The sequence below is a fragment of the Elephantulus edwardii genome, unplaced genomic scaffold (assembly GCF_000299155.1).
Source record: "Elephantulus edwardii isolate Elephantulus edwardi_28Jun2011 unplaced genomic scaffold, EleEdw1.0 scaffold00125, whole genome shotgun sequence".
NCBI classification, from domain to species: domain Eukaryota; kingdom Metazoa; phylum Chordata; class Mammalia; order Macroscelidea; family Macroscelididae; genus Elephantulus; species Elephantulus edwardii.
In genome coordinates this window covers 5363232-5380672 of record NW_006399875.1, presented here as the reverse complement: position 1 = coordinate 5380672, position 17441 = coordinate 5363232, and positions in this window count along the sequence as shown.

Below are 17441 nucleotides of genomic sequence, written 5' to 3'. Positions count from 1 at the left end.
TTCAATGAGATGGATCGATTCTGTGAGTGGAGTGGTGGGAATGAGTGTGTTTGAGACAGCGAGGTTGGCACAGGATAGAACAGCATTTAGACCTCTTACACATAGGGTCGCTATGAGTTGCAAGAGACTCGATGACACATAACAAAAATAACAACATAGAATGAAGAATTGTGAAAAAGTTTGTTGGATAGAAAGTTTTCTTCCTTAGAGAGCTGTTGTTCTCTGTGCCACTGAATTACCTGTGACTCATAGTGACCCTATGTACAACATCCCTAAATTCCGCTTTATCCTGTGCCAATCTTATTGTCTCTGACACACCTACCCCCATTACCCCAGTCATTGAATCAATCTCATCGAGGTTCTTCCTCTCTTGAGCTGTCCCTCCACCCTCCTAAGCATGACATCCGCCTCCAAGGACTGGTCCCTCTTTGCAGCATGTCCAAAATACACCAGACAAAGCTTCAGAATTCTTGCCTCCAAGGGACAGCCTAGTTTCACCCTCTCCAGGATGAACCTGTTTGTTCTCCTAGCAGTCCGTGGTATTCAACACTCTTCTCCAGCACCACAGCTCTAAGGCATCAATTATCCTTCTATCATCGCTAGTCATTGTCTAGCTTTCTGATGCATAGCAAGTAATTGTTAAGTCTTTGGCCTGGATTAGGTGCACCTTAGTCTCCAGCCTGACATCATTGCTTTTAGTACTCTGGAGAGATCCCTGACAGCAGATTTTTCCCAATGCAATTAATCTCTTGATTTCCTGGCTGCTGGTGCCAATAGTGTTGATTGTGGAGCCAAGCAAACTAAAGCTGTTTACAATCTCAATCTCTTCACCAACTATCCTGATGGTGCCAAATGGCCCAGTGGTGAGAATCTTTGTTTTCTTGCTGTTGAGCTTCAATCCATATTTAAGCATGTAGAGAATAGGGGCAAATAAAAAGACTAATTGCTAAGAGTCAATTATTATGCCAGAGTTAACAAATATGTTATTACCATATTGTTGTTGTTAGATGCTGTCGAGCGAGTATTACTAATAGGTACCCTATGAAGCACAGACCTGACCACGTCCTGTCCTGTGCCGTCCTCATCATGTCTGATACACTCGCGCCCACTGCTGCAGTCACTGTGTCCACCTCACTGAGAGTCTGTCTCCCTTTCACAGACCCTCCACTTTTCTCCTATATCAAGAAATAATCTCTCCTAACAGCATGTCCATTTGGTCGCCAGTCTGGAGCTACTTCCCAGTCTGGGAGGATGATCAGAGCAGCTGGACTCTGCAAAGATGTATTTTCTGGTTTGGGATTGTGACTTGGGTGTGGCTGTTGTTTTCAACTGAATGTGAACTGATTGGATTTGGTCTCCTATTTAAAAAGACATTTGGGTTCTTGAGCCTGCGGCCCTCGGACCTGGTTTTTTTGTGGAGCTCCCCAATTAAAACAAGCTTGGAAGCAGGAGTGGCATGCACTTCTGAAATAGCTTGCGTCTGGAAACTCCATGAACTTAGAGAAACTCTGAAAGTTTTTCATGTTCAAGACTTTCTTTCATAGGGTTGCTATGAATCGTCTACAGCTCGACAGCACTTAACAACAACAACATGTCTAAACTATGTGGGATGAAGCTTCACCATCCTAGCCTCCAAGAAGCACTCTGGCTGCACTTTCCCCCAACACCTACCTGTCCGTTCTTTTGACAGTCAATTACCAATTAATAAGAGAAATTTATGTGTTTTCATGACACCAAGAGGAAGCTAAAGACCAGTAGATATCATCTGTATGTCTTTTTAGGGAAAACATATGTGAAAAGACTGACTTGTTCAGGTTTGGGGGCTCTCCTGCAATTGGGTTAGATTTGTGCTTTGTCTCCTCTCAGAAGTGAGTACAGCAAAGAGAGGATGTTATTGTTGTTGTTATGTGTGGTTCAGTCAGTTGATGTCTGCCCTGACCTGAGCCAGTCTCACTGTTTCTGACACATCTACTCCCATTGCCCCAGTCACTGTATCAATCCATCTCACTCAGGGTCTTTCTCTCCTGTGCTTTCCCTCCACCCTTCTGAGCATGATGTCCTTCTCCAAGGATCGGCCCCTCCTCACATGCCCAAAGAATGAGAGCTTCAAAATGATGCTCTTAGTGGGATTAGAGTGGAAAAGACCCAGGAAAAAGGGAAGCTATCTAACCTACACGAGAACTTGGAGTAACAGTGGAAGAACTCACATAGCACAGCCTTTATAACCCAGGAATTTGCCTAGTGGACCAGTGAGTCTTGGCACAAATGGGAATACAAATAGAGGTGTGGTAAAGAGATTTGAGGGAATGTCTTCACTAATACATTCAAGAGGTGCCTCAGAGTCCTGAGAAGAGACACCCTCAGATTCTCAGGAACCTGGGTTCCATGATGAGCACAGGTGGGATGCCCCATTGCTCTTTAGCCTGACTCCACAAAGCCCTCCAGCAGGTCTAACCCAGAAGGGCGAAGGCTGGCTCAAAGCTGGGTTCCTCCCAGACACCCCTTGCCAGCCCCTCTCCTGGGGTCCTTTCCTTGCCAAAGCCCCATCAACATCCTGCAGAAAAAGGGTTGCACAGAGACACATAAATGAAATAACTGAGGGAAAAAATGCCTCCAAATTCTACTCTGTGTGAATTCTACTCTATTTTTTTCTTAAAGTCTGTTGCCGTTTCTGTAGGCATGTATACATAGTAACCATGGGGGTGGGGTGGGGAGAAAAAGAACCTGAAAGGAAGAAATTGCAGCCCACCCAGGGGCACATGCTTCAGCACTGCATCTACCGTTAGACATTTGTCACCGCCAGAGTCGTGAAGCTTCTTCCCTACAGCTAGAAACGGGAAGGGACGCTGAGAGACAGAGAGCAGAGGGGGCGGGGAGGCAATTTATGAGCCATTCCTGCAAACACAGAAGGGTAATGGGGGAGTCATGTCGGCAAGGTCAAAGGACAATTTGACTTCTACTGTCTGACCCGGGGCCACCTGTCCTCTGATAAGCTGTCAGTCTGGGGTGAAGAGGAAGAATGGGGTGGGGGCCACCTTGCTGGGGAGAGTCCATTTCCTGCTTCCTTCTTGGACCCAGGACTAGCTCCCAGGCTTAGCCTCACGTCCAGGAAGGAGGTGAGGCTGAGGCAGTTCAATTGGAGATCTGATGGGTTGGTTTGAGGCAGGTCTGGAAATGGGGTGTTGGGGTGCCTGATAAAGCTGTGCTGTGTCTGTCTGCTGTGCTAGAGTCTCTGGTGCTCTGTGCCCGGGGCGGGGGGGGGGGGGGGGCAGCTGCCTCTGAAAATCCCAAATGCCAGGACGGTATTCCACTCCTTCCCAGTTGCCTGCTACGTCTTCCCTGCATGTGTACTTCTCCAATGGGATGCTGTTGCTAAGAACTTGTCTTTTAAAAAATACTTTATTGATTTGTATATAATTCATATGCTTCATATTTTATACATGTAGTTGTGGGGGTTTTGGTATACATGAGTGCTGAAGAGCAACGATGTCAGTCCAGAGAGTAAGGTCTCTTGCTATTCCAGGCCTATTCCAGGCCATGGTCTTTGCAATTACTTGTCAGAGAGCTGGACAATGACTAAGGACGACAGAGGAAGAATAGATGCTTTCAAAATATGGTGCTGGAGGAGAGTCTTGAACATACCATGGACCACCAAGAAAACAAATAGGTCTGTCTTGGAGAGGGTGAAAACAAGTTTCCTCTTGGAGGCTAGGATTTTGAAGCTCTGACTCACATACTTTGGGCACTTGGCCAGGAGAGATCGGTCCTTAGAGAAGGACATCATGCTTGGAAGGGTGGAGGGACAGCACAGGTGAGGAAGACCCTGGACAAAATGGATTGACACAGTAACTGGGACGATGGGGGTTAGTGTGTCAGAATTAGTGAGACTGGCTCAGGACAGGGCAGGCTTCAGAGCTGCTGTACATAGGGTCGCTGTGAGTTGCAGGTGGCTTGAAAGCACACAACAATAACAAAACTGGTGGCCTAGTGGCAAGAAGCTGAGGTGTAGTCCCAAAGGCACTCTGTTCAAGGCTACCAGCTGCTCTGTGGGAAAAGAATGGGCAATCTCCCTTCATGCAATTAACTGTCTCCAAAAAGCCGCCAGAGTGTCAGCCGTGGGTCAATTTCCACTCTACAGTAAACAACAACATACCTATTATCACCCCATCTTTTCAAGCCTCTGGTGAACCTTTCCCATTACTTCCCCCCACCCCACACCCCAACCTCTTCTATCCTGGTGTATTTTCTCCTTTGCTATTTTTCTGCCTCTCTTCTCTCCTCTCTCCTTTGAACATTTATACATACACTCAGTTTACTATCATAAAAACAGGCCTGTCTTTCTGGATTATTTAAGATCTTCACACTTCCCTTTGTCAGAATCTTCATGGATCTCTGGAAAATGCCACTCTGAATCCCTCTGGCTGCCTAAAAGGCCACTGATGTCCCTAACAGCCTTCACTCTGCTGTGGGTGTCACAGTATCAGCCAGTCCCTGGAAAAGAGGCTGCAGTGGCCACTGGCACTGCCCATGAGCTTCCTGGAGGACCGGGATTGATCAGACGTCCTGAAACCCCGGGCACCCAGTCTTCTAGCCTCTCTACCATCCCAGCTCAGGACCACTCTTCAAGGAATGACACTATCACCTAGTCTTTATTATTCAGAAATCTCAGGTTTCACCCTTTCCAAACCAGTTTCCTGTTATCACTGAGAGAGAGGGGGAGGTTTGTCCCGCCCTGTGGGCTTTGTGTTAATAGCACATCTTCAGTGATGCAGGTGGAAGAGACTACCACTGCATCTGGCTCCCAGGAGAGCTGTGCCCTGTATGCCCGAGACCACATACGCCGCCCCTGTCCCTGACAAGCGATGTCACACAGCGAGAAATGCCACAAAGTTCTACGTGAAGGACAGCACACATGCTTGTCTTCCTGGTAATGAGAGCTTTTTGCCTGTAAATGCACAGTTATGAGGCTCTGTTGATACTTTTTCAGATACAAGATAACAAGTGTTCAGGAACTGTTACAACGGTTTTCTGCCTGTGCTCCTTTAAAAAGAAGATTCTCTGCCAATCCAGCTCAAAAAGAGCTCAACAGAAGATTTCAAAGGGCAGAGTGGGAAGACAAAGCAAAGTATTATGATGAAATGGGTAAAGAGCTGGAGTCAGAAAATCAAAAGGGCCAAACTCGCTCAGCGTTTCTTAAGCTGAAGGAATTGAAGAACAAATTCAAACCTCAAATTGCAACACTTAAGGATGCTTTGGGCAGAATAGTAAGTGATCCAGGAAGCATTAAAGGAAGATGAAAGGTGTATACAGAGTCACAGAACCAAAAAGAATTGGCTGACACAGAAGAATTTCATGAACCAACACATGATCAAGAGGCAATGTTGATGGAGGAGAAAGTTTAAGCTGCTCTGAAGGAATTGGCAAAAAATAAGGCCCCAGGAATTGACGGCATATCAATTGACATATTTCAACAAACAAATACTCCCCTGGACATGCTAGACAGGTTATGCCAAGGAATCTGGAGGACAGCTACCTGGCCAACTGACTGGAAGTGTTTCACTTGATTCCCATTCCCAAAAAAAGGTGATTCGACACACGCAAACAAAATTTTTCTGAAGATTATAAAAAAAAAAAAAAAGACGGGAACAGTACATTAGCAGAAAACTACCAGAAATACAAGCTAGATTTACAAGAGGTTGTGGCATTCGAGACATTATTGTCAATGTCAGATGGATTTTGGCTGAAAGTAAAGAGTACCAGAGGAATGTCTATCTGTGCTTCATCTGTGCTTCAAATGCAAAGACATTTGACTGTATAGGTTGTGGCAACAAATTGTGGTTAACTTTGAGAAGAATAGGAATCTGAAACACTTGATTGTGCTCATGTGAAACCTATACTTGGACCAAGAGACAGTCATCAGAACAGAGCAGGGAAACACTGCATGGTTCAAAATCAGGAAAGGAGTGCATCAGGGATGAGTCCTGTTTTTATATGTTTTCAATCTATATGTGGAACAGATCATTCAAGAGGCTGGACTTTATGGCATCAGGATTGGAGGAAGACTCATCAACAACCTACGTTATATAGATGCTTGCTGAAACTAAGGAGGACCTGAAGCACTTGCTGCAGAAGGTCAAGAACTGTAGTCTTCAATATGGATTGAAGCTTAACATCAAGCAAACGACGAGTCTCACCACTGGGTCAATTGGCAGCACCAAGATAGATGGAGAAGAGATTGAGGTTGTTAACAATTTCAGTTCACTCAGCTCCACAATCAACACTTTTAGCATTAGCAGTCAGGAAATCAAAAGATGAATTGCATTGGGTAAATCTGCTATCAGGGTAAATCTGTTACCACTCCAGAGTACTGATGAGCAATGATGTCAGTCTAAAGACTAAGGTGCTCTTAATCCAAGCATGATCTTGGCAATTACTTGCTATGAATAAGAGAGCTGGACAATGACTAAGGATGACAGAAGAAGAATTGATGCCTTTGAATTGTAATGTTGGAGAAGAGTCTTTTTTTATTAAATTTTATTAGTTTTAATGAACATTTACAGAGATTTTGGGTTTTCATTCATTCATTGTTGCACTGTTTTCTCCACCTTCCTCCCCAGTTCGTTCTTCTTCCCCCCCATGTCTGTTTTAATTGTCCAATTGCCACAGTGCTTGTCAAAGCCAGTTCTAATTAATCTCCTTTGTCAGTGTGTCCCTTGCCATTCCCTATCACTCCTTCCTGAGAGAGACTTCACCCTGATTCATAAGGAAAAGGGGATGGCGTATTCTCTTAGCTACTTCCTGCTGAAAAGGGATGCTGTGGGTTTCAGGGTGAAGGTCTTCTCTCACTACTCTAAAGGGTCCCTTTGGCAGTAGGAAACACATAGACTATTATGGAGATTGATTTTGGAATTTAGATGCACTGTTATCAATTGTGCTTAGCCGTACATGTTCATATCCTTGAAGATGTATCATGGAAGTGTTGCAGCCTAGAAGATACAAATTTAACTAACAAGTTAAAAGTGCATGAGTCAAAAATTGGAAAGCAATAATATTCTGAGTAGAGGTTCTAATAGTGGCACAAATCAAGTTACAGAGGTAAGGTGCTTCCATTGCCATCCTTACTCTAACTTAATTCTTTTTTTTTTTAATTTAAATTTGTTATTAATTTCAGTGAAAATTTAGAGAGCCTTTGGATTTCCATTCATTCATTGTTGTAGATTTGTCCCCTCCCAAGGCTCCCCCCCCACCAGACATTACCCTCTTGGAAAAGTAAAAGAAAAGATTCTTTCATTATTTTACAAACCCTCCCCCAGGTCCACTCCACCATGTAGCCATCGCTCTAGACTCCTGTCATGACCGAAATACCTCATCGCATATCTCTTTTAAACAGTTTTCTCCCTTCTCTGTTTCAGAGCAGCATACATTATTGAACCCATCTTCCTCAGTCTCTCCCCAACCCCAAGGACAGTCCCATTCTACAACAGTGGCACCATGCAATATTTGTCCCTTTGTGACTGGGATATTTCACTCAGCATAATGTTCTCCAGAGTCAACCATTTTGAGTAATATTGCATGAGTTCCTTGTTTTTTAATGCAGCATAATATTCCATTGTGCGAATATACCACAGCTTCTCTAGCCATTCGTTTGTTGATGGGCACTTAGGTTGTTTCCAACTCCTTGCTATTGTGAACAAAGCTGCAATAAACATGGGTGTGCATTGGAGAAGAGACTTGAATGTTCTGTGGACTGCCAGGAGAACAAATAGGTCTGTCTTGGAGAGGGTGAAACCAAATTTCTCCTTGGAGGGAAGGATTTTGTCTCATGTACTTTGGGTATGTGGCTTAGAGGGACCAGTCCTTGGAGAAGAACATAATGCTTGGAAGAATGGAGGGACAGCACAGGAGAGGAAGACCCCAGATAACATCGTCACTTCGAGCAGGTTACATTCCATAGAATGAGTTGTAACACAATAATTGGGGCAAGGAGATTAGGTGTGTCAGAGTGAGTGAGACTGGCTCAGGACAGAACAAGGCTCAAAAGCTGTTGTACACAGGGTCACGATGAGTCGCAGATGACTCAGAAGCACGTATTAACAACAACAACACCCTCTCTTTTGTTTCCCAAAAGGATGCCGAGCCAATATTGGGCTCCAGAAGAATTCTTGAGCGGAGTGAAGATTCATTTATCCCCTAACTTGATGCTTAGAGAGTTAGAACTGATTGTCAATTCTAAGCTATGTAACAAAAAGAATTTATACAAACACATCTCTTCTGCACCCATCTGTCTTGTTCAACACATCTGCTCTGTATTGTGGAGGTTATTTTATCTACGTGAATGTCAACAAAAGTAGGAACCCGGAGCCTGAAACGAGCCTTGATGCTGCTGCTTTCCTCTGCGCTCTAGAAGTTCAGATCAATAAGACTCCAAGCGGAAAAAATGAGCCGAAAGAGCATGGGAACAGAGCATTTCAATGATGAGTCTTCCCGACGCCCCCAGTTAACTGCCCCTGAGTCACTTCCAACCATTCATAACAGCCGTGGGTGTCAGGCGTAGAAGTGAGTTCCGTGGGGACTTCATCAGCTGGGTATTTGGAAGCAAATCACCAAACCTTCTTTTCTAGGCCCCTCCGGGTGATCTCAAACACCCAACAGCTTGATGAGTAGCTGAGCCCCTGAAACATTTGTGTCACGTGCGGACTCCTAAATGGGATCCTGAGGTCACCTTCCGCCTCTCTGCAGGAAGGTAACGCCAGACGGTGACTGGTATGTGGTATGCGCCTATCTCCAGACTGGACGCGTCTACAGAATTAGCCTGCTGAGTCTGGTGTCTGAAATGGGGTTGCTCGTGCCAGGAAAAGAACCTGCCAGAGAGCAAGGGCTCCTGGGTGGGTGAGCGTGCTTGAGGAATTGCATTATGAGGCTTAGCAAGTGTTGCTTGCTCATCTGCTCTTTGGAGTCCACCCCAGGGCAGAGTGCGCCTCTAAGAGCTAAGTGCGCCTCTAGGAGCTAAGTGCACCTCCTAAGAGCTGACTTGAACCTGGAGGGCTGTCTATCCCAAGACTAGGGAGTCCTCCGCAAGCTCAGGCAGAGTGCTTCACAGGCAGCTGTGCTCCTGATGCAAAAGCCATGATTCTGTGTCAGTTCCAATTCACCGGGAGTTCCACAGGAGAAAGATCAATATGAGAATCACAGCCTCCAAAAATTCACTAGAGGAGCAGCTCCAAGTCAGTTCCAGCTCAGTGGAAAAGAGCAACAACATCTTTATTAGAAGTTGCTGTTATTGTTAGGTGCCGTCAAGCTGAGTACGACTCATAATGATTCTATGAGCAGCCGACCTGAGCCCCTGCCCTCTCCTGTGCCAACCTCATCGTCTCTGACACTCTAGAGCCCATTGCTGAAGTCACCAGGTCAACCTATCTCATTGGGGGTCTTCCTCTCCTTTGCTGACCCTCCATCTTTCCAAGCATGGTGTCCCTTTCTGAGGAGTAGCTTTGCCTAGCTATATGTCCAAAGTATGACAGAAGAAGAAGTGTCACCACCTTTGCCTCCAAAGAGCGCTCTGGTGCACCTTTCCTAAGATATATCTATTTGTTCTTTTGATAGCCCACGGGTTGCTCAGTACTCTTCTCCAGCACTACAAAGCCATCCATCAATTCTTCTGTCATCCATATTCATTGCCTAGCTGATTGAGAAGACCATGGCCTGAATCAGGTGCAACTTAGTCTTCAAAGTGACATCACTGCTCATCAGCATCCTGGCAACAGACTTGCCCAATGCAAAATATCTTCTTACTTTGTGACTGCTGATACCAGTGGTGTTGATTGTTGACCCAAGCAAGCAAGAATTAATTGACAGCTTCAATCCTCTATCATATCACCTATCATAATGCTGACTGCTGGTCCTGTGGTTAGGACTTCTGCTTTCTTGGTGTTAAGACACAATTCATAATGAAGGTTCTAGTTCTCTTTTGATACTCCCTGGATCATTCAAGATTGTGCCATAGCATCTCTCAGTGTTGCAATTCATATCCTCTCCATTTTCAGCCAGCAAGGTTGTGTCATCCACATAACATAGGTTGTTGATTAGTCTTCCTCCAATCCTGATGCCACATTCTTCTTTATAGAGTCCTAGCTTCATGAATTATTTGCTCAGCATACACATTGAATAGGTGTGGGGAAAGGATACAACCCTGAGGCACATTCTTCCTAATTTTAAGTCATGCAGTGTTATTTTGATGCATTTGGACAACAGCTTCTTGGTCTAAGTATAAATTACATATGAGCACAATTAAGTGCCAAGTAGTTCTTTTGGGTTAAGTGAGTCTGTAGGGAGCTCTGGTGGCCCTGTGGCAAGAATCTGTGCTGTAATCCTGAAGGCACACAGTTTGAGACCACCAGATGCGCCATGGGACAAGGACAGTCAATCCCCTTCTATGCAACTTACCGTCTCTCAAAGGCTCCCGGAAGGTCAGTTATGGGTTGGTTCTGACTCTACGGTACAAGACAACAGTGATTCTGCGTATTTCTTCCATTTTTAAAAAAGTATTTAAATTAAATTTTCATTTTATACTGGTTTACTTACAAAGTTCGTATGCATTGTTTTCTGCACTGGATCTTTTCTATTTCCTTTACCCACCCCTTCCTCCACCCATTAAATTGTGTGACCCTATGATTAACCACCCCTCGTCCCCTGCCCATCCTCACCCTTCTGGTTTCCCCCCTTCACCCTTGGATCCTCAAGCTCATTCTACAATAATGGTTTTATACAGTACTTATCCTTATAAGACTGAGTTAGTTCACTTAGCATAATGCTCTCTAGTCCCTCTTAAGTTAGGTAGTGATTTACAAAATCATTGTTCCTGTGTGTTGAGTAGGATTCTATCATGTGAATGTACCATAATTTCTCAATCCATTCAATTTTGGTTAGACATTTGGGCTGTTTCCATGTTCTTGTGATGGTGAATAACAGTGCTATGAATACAGGACAGTAAGTAATAAATGTTGAGAGGATGTGGCAGGATAGGAACTTGTATATATTGTTGGTGGGACTGTAAAATGGTACAACCAATTTGGAAGGCAGTTTGGCGTTTCGTCAGAAAGCTGAACATAGAAATTCCATGTGATTCAGCTATTCCACTGCTTGAAATATATCCTGAGAAAATGAGAACTGAGGCACAAACAGAGTCTTGTACGCCGTTTTCTTTTGATACTTCCTGGATCATTCAAGATTGTGCCATAGCATCTCTCAGTGTTGCAACTTGAGGCTTAAATTTGTTTTTCAGTTCTTTCCGTTTGAGAAATGCCAAGTGCGTTCTTCTCTTTATATTCTCTGATGCCAGTGCTTTGACTCTTATCACACAAGAGCAAGTGACCCGCTGATGACCAATGAGTTTCAGATTTGCTGTGATTGGATTACTTGGCTGAGGAAGCATTCTGGAAACACCATGAACTACCAAAAGAACAAACAGATCTGTCTTGGAGGAAGTACAACCAAATGCTCCTGGGAAGCGAGGATGGTGAGACTGTCTTACCCGGGTGGACTGTGTTATCAGGAGGGACCTGCCCCTGGAGAAGAACATCATACTGGGTAAAGTGAAAGAGCAACCAGAAAGAGGAATTCCCTCAATGAAATGAGTTGACACCGTCCTACAACAAAGAGTACTAACATAGCAAAGATCACCAGGATGGCACAGGAACGGACACTTTTTGGTTCTGTTGTGGTTGTTATGAGCTGGAATAAACACCATAGCACCTAATAACAACAACAACATCTTAGAAAAAGAACCAAAAACTTCTTTTTGGCCTTGAACTTCCCTCAGACAACTATACTCCCTTCACAGCGCTGGGAGGTGACCCTGTTGACGAAGGGAACCACTATCTTCTCCACCTGGGAGTAGTCAGAGGTTCAGGCGACTGGCTGAGCTGAGGCTAGGCAGTATTCCCAAACACGAATGTGCTCTTTCCGTGCCTGCGGTCTGTTGGGCACAGCTGTGTGCACTGAACCCAGCTGGGCTGATGGAATTGCAAGAACCAAAGTGGGGCTGCAAAGTTTTCTAAGCTCCAGGGTCTGGGACCGAGGGACAAACACATGCCCTTCCCACCCTGATGAAGATGCTCTCTTATCCTACCGTAATGAGACTTGGGATCCACAGAAATGAGGCCCCATGTGGTCGGAGGTCTTCTCACAAGGACCTTAGGCAGGACAGATGAGAGGTATGTGCACAATCAGGAGTCCCTGGGGGGTAAGGGTGGGGAGAGAGATGGGGGGAGACTGAGGGCTGCCCCACATAGAAAGGAGCTTCAGCTTTGATCAATGCTCCCTCCCACCAAGGTGAATTACCCAACAAGCAAAAAGCAAAGCACACACAGACTTACTTGTGTTTACTTACTAGTCTAGAGAATAATTTTACGTGTACCATGGACTGCTAGGAGAACAAACAGGTTCATCCTGGAGAGGGTGAAACCAGGCTGCTCCTTGGAGGCAAGGATTCTGAAGCTTCGTCTGACATACTTTGGGCATGTTGCAAGGAGGGACCAGTCCTTGGAGAGGGACATCATGTTTGGGAGAGTGGAGGGACAGCACATAGGAGGAAGACCCTCGATGAGATGGACAGATTCAGTGATTGAGGTAATAGGAGTGGATGTGGCAGAGACAGTGAGGTTGACACAGGACAGAGCAGGGTTTAGGGCTCTTGTACACAGGGTCACTATGAGTTACAAGTGACTCGCCCGCACATAACAACATCTGTGGTGGAAAATACAGAAAACTGTTCACTAAAGATTACTAATTAAACACAAAATAATCTCACGAAAACCTTGCTTACTGAGTACCATCCCTGGCAGGGACTGTGAATTTGAAAGGCAGGATTGATTCTGTAGAAGGGTGCTGTGGGGTTGGGAGACAGGGCTGCCTGTATCTAGAAGCAGAGTTTTTGATGGGGTGAAAAAACAAAAGTGAAACTGTTCACTACAGCTTTGTAAGTAAATGCAAACCAGCCTCTGCTTACCATGTTTACTGGACATTGGAGTTCATCAGGGTTGTATTCTCTCTCCATACCAATTCTATCTGTGTGCTGAACAAATCATTCGAGAAGTTGGATTCTATGAAGAAGAGCGGATCAGGATCAGAGGATGACTCATCAGCTACCTGCCTAATGCGGATGATACAACCTTACCTGCTTGAAAGTAAGGGAGATTTGAAGAGCTTACTGCAGAAGATCAAAGACCACAACCTTCAATGTGGATTATATCTCAACAGCAAGAAGACAAAAATCTTCACCTCTGGACCCGATAGGCAACATCAAGATAGATGGAGAAAAGGTTGAAATTGTCAGTGACTTCATCTTACTTGGATCCACGATCTGTTAACCCACCAATTTGTCCCTTAGTCCTAGCATTTAGGAAATCAGGAGGTGGATTGCACGGGGTAATCTGTTGTCAGGGACTTCTCCAAAGTGCTGAGGAGCAATGATGTCAGTTTGAAGAATAAGGTGTGCCTAATTCAGGTCATGGTCTTTCCACTCAATGCTGTGATTTCCCTCAGGGTGTTTGACTAAGATGTTTTCATAATGTTGGCTTACATTTGCTCTATATTCTACATGGATCTATTTATAGCACAGATGTTGCTGTTGTTGTTATGTGCTGTTGAGTAACCTGCGACTCATAGCGACCCAATGTACAACAGCCCTAAACCCTGCTCTATCCTGTGCTCATTTCACTGTCTCTTATACACCTGCTTCCATTACTCCAGTCACTGAATCAATCCATCTCATCGAGGGTCTTCCTCTACTGTGCTGTCCCTCCACCCTCCCAAGCTTGATGTCCTTCTCTAAGGACTGGTCCCTCCTTGCAATGTGCTCACAGCATTTCAGACGAAGCATCAGAATTCTTGCCTCCAAGGAGCATCCTATTTTAAACCTCTCCAGGTTAAACCTGTTTGTTCTCTTAGCAATGCATGGAATATTCAATACTCTTCTCCAGCACCACAGCTCAAAGGCATCAATTCTCCTTCTGTCATCCCTAGTCATTGTCTAGCTCTCTGACACATAGCAAATGATTGCAAAGAACACGGCCTATATTGGGTGCACCTTAGTCTCCAGACTGACATCATTGCTCTTCAGTAGTTTGGAGAGGTCTCTCACAGCAGACTTTCACATCATAATACGTCTTTTAATTTCCTGGCTAGCACAGAGACATAATGAGAATTACCGTCTGTCAAGGTCTTATTTGTCTGGAATGCCTGCTCATCTTTCCTGCTCACCTATCTATCCACTAACAGATGAATGTGTGGTGTTGCTGATGGCACAAGACTCCATCTGTGACAGCATTTAACTTTGGTGCCTGTAGCTATTGTGCTATCTTTCTATATTGTGTTCCCTTTCCTTAATAGAATTGTGATGATCACAACTTTTTTTTGTTGATAGTCTTTCCCTTCCCTCAATTTATCTGTGTTTCATTGACTCTGAAATGCAAACGGCATTTGACTGTGTGGATCACAATAACTTGTGGCTAACCTTGAGGAAAATGGGAATCTCAGAACACTTAATTGTGCTATTGCAAAACCTATACTTGGACCACGAAGCAGTCTTCAGAACAGAGCAAGGAAATACCGTATGGTTCAAAATCAGGAAAGGAGTATGTCAGGGATGCATCCTGTCCTCATACCTTTTCAATCTGTAGGCAGAATAGATCATTCGGAATGCTGGGCTTTATGAGGAGGCGTGTGGCATCAGGATTGGAGGAAGACTCATTAACAACCTACGATATGCAGATGATACAACGTTGCTTGCTGAAACTGAAGAAGACCTGAAGCACTTGCTGCAAAAAGTCAAGGACTATAGGCTACAATATGGATTGAAGCCCAATATCAAGAAGACAAAGATTCTCACCACTAGGCCAATTGGCACCATCAGGATAGTTGGAGCAGAGATTGAGGTTGTTATCAATTATAGCTTGCTCGGTTCCACAATCAACACTCTTACCAGCAGTAGTCAGGAAATCAAAAGATAAATTGAACTGAGAAAATCTGCTCTCGTGGACCTCTCCAGAGCGCCGAAGAGCAATGTCAGTCTAGATACAAAGGTGTACCTAATCCAGGCCAAGGTCTTCTCAATTACCTGTTATGCTTCAGAGAGTTGGACAATGACTAATGATGATAGAAGTAGAATAGACGCCTTCAAGTTGTGGTGCTGGAGAAGAGTTTTGAACATACCATGGACTGCCAAGAAAACAAATAGATCTGTCTTGGAGAGGGTTAAACCAAATCTCACTTTGGAGGCTAGGGTTTTGAAGCTCTGCCTCAGTTACTTTGGGCACATGGCCAGGAAAGATCAGTTCTTGGAGAAGGACATCATGCTTGGAAGGGTGGATGGACAGCACAGGAGAGTGAGACCCTGGATGAGAGGAATTGATACAGGAACTGGAGGGATGGAGGTTGGTGCATTGGCATTGGTGAGACTGGCTCAGGACAGGGAAGTGTTCAGAGCTGCAGTATATAGGGTTGCTATACATTACAGGCGACTCAAAGGCATATAAAACAATAACATATTATGACAGGTTTGGAAGCAGGAGTGGCATCCACTTCCTAGACAACTTGCCTCTGGAAACCCTATGAACTTTGATAAATGTCAATAGTTGTAGAGGGGCTTCAGGCCTTTTGTTCATAGGGTCACTATGAGTCATGCTTGACTTGAAAGCAATCAAAAACAACGACTACATTTAACTAGTGATTCTCCTTCCCAGTCACTTCTATACCTACCTATAGGAGTAACTAACAAAGAATGTTTGTTTCTGCTTGTAAATCTTTTCCTGTTCCTTTCCATAGTGAACTAACATAATATTTGCCTTTTGTCTATGTCTATGTCTATGTCTATGTCTATGTCTATGTCTATGTCTATGTCTATGTCTATGTCTATGTCTATGTATCTTGTGTTCTAGTAAGTAGTGTTGCATTCAATCCCTGTCAAGTAATTTACAGTTTCTGAAAACCCACTGGAGGGTCAGCTATGAATTGGTTCCCACTTGGTTGCAATGAATTTGAGTATGTGTATATGTTGTTGTTTTTGTTAGGTGCCACTGAGTTGAATACAACCCATAGATAACCTATGAACAACAGATCTGAACCCTGTTCTATCCTGTGCCATCCTCACACTTCCTGACAATTAGAGCCCACTGTAGCAGTCATCATGTCAGTCCAACTAGTTGACGATCTTTCTCTCCTTCGCTGACCCTCTGCCTTTCCAAGCATCATGTCCCTCTCTAAGGAATAGCCTCCTGCTAGCAACATGCCCAGTATATGTGAGGTGAAGCTTTATCATCGTTGCCTCCAAGGAGCACTCTGGCTGCACTTTCTCTAAGATATATATGTTCTTTTGGCAGTCCATAGAATGTTCAGTTCTCTTCTCCAACACCAGAGCTTAGAAATAAATTCTTCTTCCTTCATCCTAGTCATTGTCCAGCTCTCAGATGCACAGTAAGTGATTGGAAAGGCCATGACCTGAATCAGATGCACCTTACTCCTCAAACTGACATCATTGCTCCTCAAGAATTTAAAGATATTTCTGACTGAAGACTTTCCCAGTGCAATATATCTCCTGATTTCCTGACTGCAGGTACCAAGTGTATTGATTATGGATCCAAGTAAGATGAAGTTGTTGACATACATTGATGAAACTCTGGTGTCCTGGTGGTAAGAAGCTGTGCTGCAATCTCCATACATACAGTTCAAATCTGCTAGGTGCTCTGAGGGACAAGGATGGACAATGTCCTTCTGTGTGATTAACTGCCACTGAAAACCTGCTGGAGGGTCAGCTGTGGGTCAGTATGTTTATGGTACTCAACAACAAAAACAAATTTTATCTATCTATCTGTCTATCTATCTATCTACCTACCTACCTACCTACCTACCTACCTACCTACCTACCTATCTACTGGGGAGCAACAATGTCAGTTTGGAGACTAAGGTGCACCTGATACAGGCCATGGTCTTTGTCATTACTTGCTATGCATCAGAAAACTGGACAATGACTAGGGATGATCGAAAGAGAGTTGATGTCTTTGAGCTGTGGTGCTGGAGAAAAGTATTGAATATACCATGGACTGCTAGGAGAACAAAATGTTTGTTCTGGAGAGGGTGAAGCCAGGCCGCTCCTTAGAGGCAAGAATTCTGAAGCTTCATCTGACATACTTTGGACATGTTGCAAGGAGGCACCAATCCTTGGAGAGGGACATCATGTTTGGGAGGGTGGAAGGACAGCACAGGAGAGAAAGACCCTCGATGAGATGGACTGATTCCGTCATTCGGGTAATGGGGATAGGTGTGTCAGAGACAATGAGATTGGCACAGGGTAGAGCAGAGTTTAGGGCTGTTGTACATAGGGTCACTATGAGTCGCAAGCAACTCAACGGCTCATAACAGCAACTATAACTATACAACTATAACTA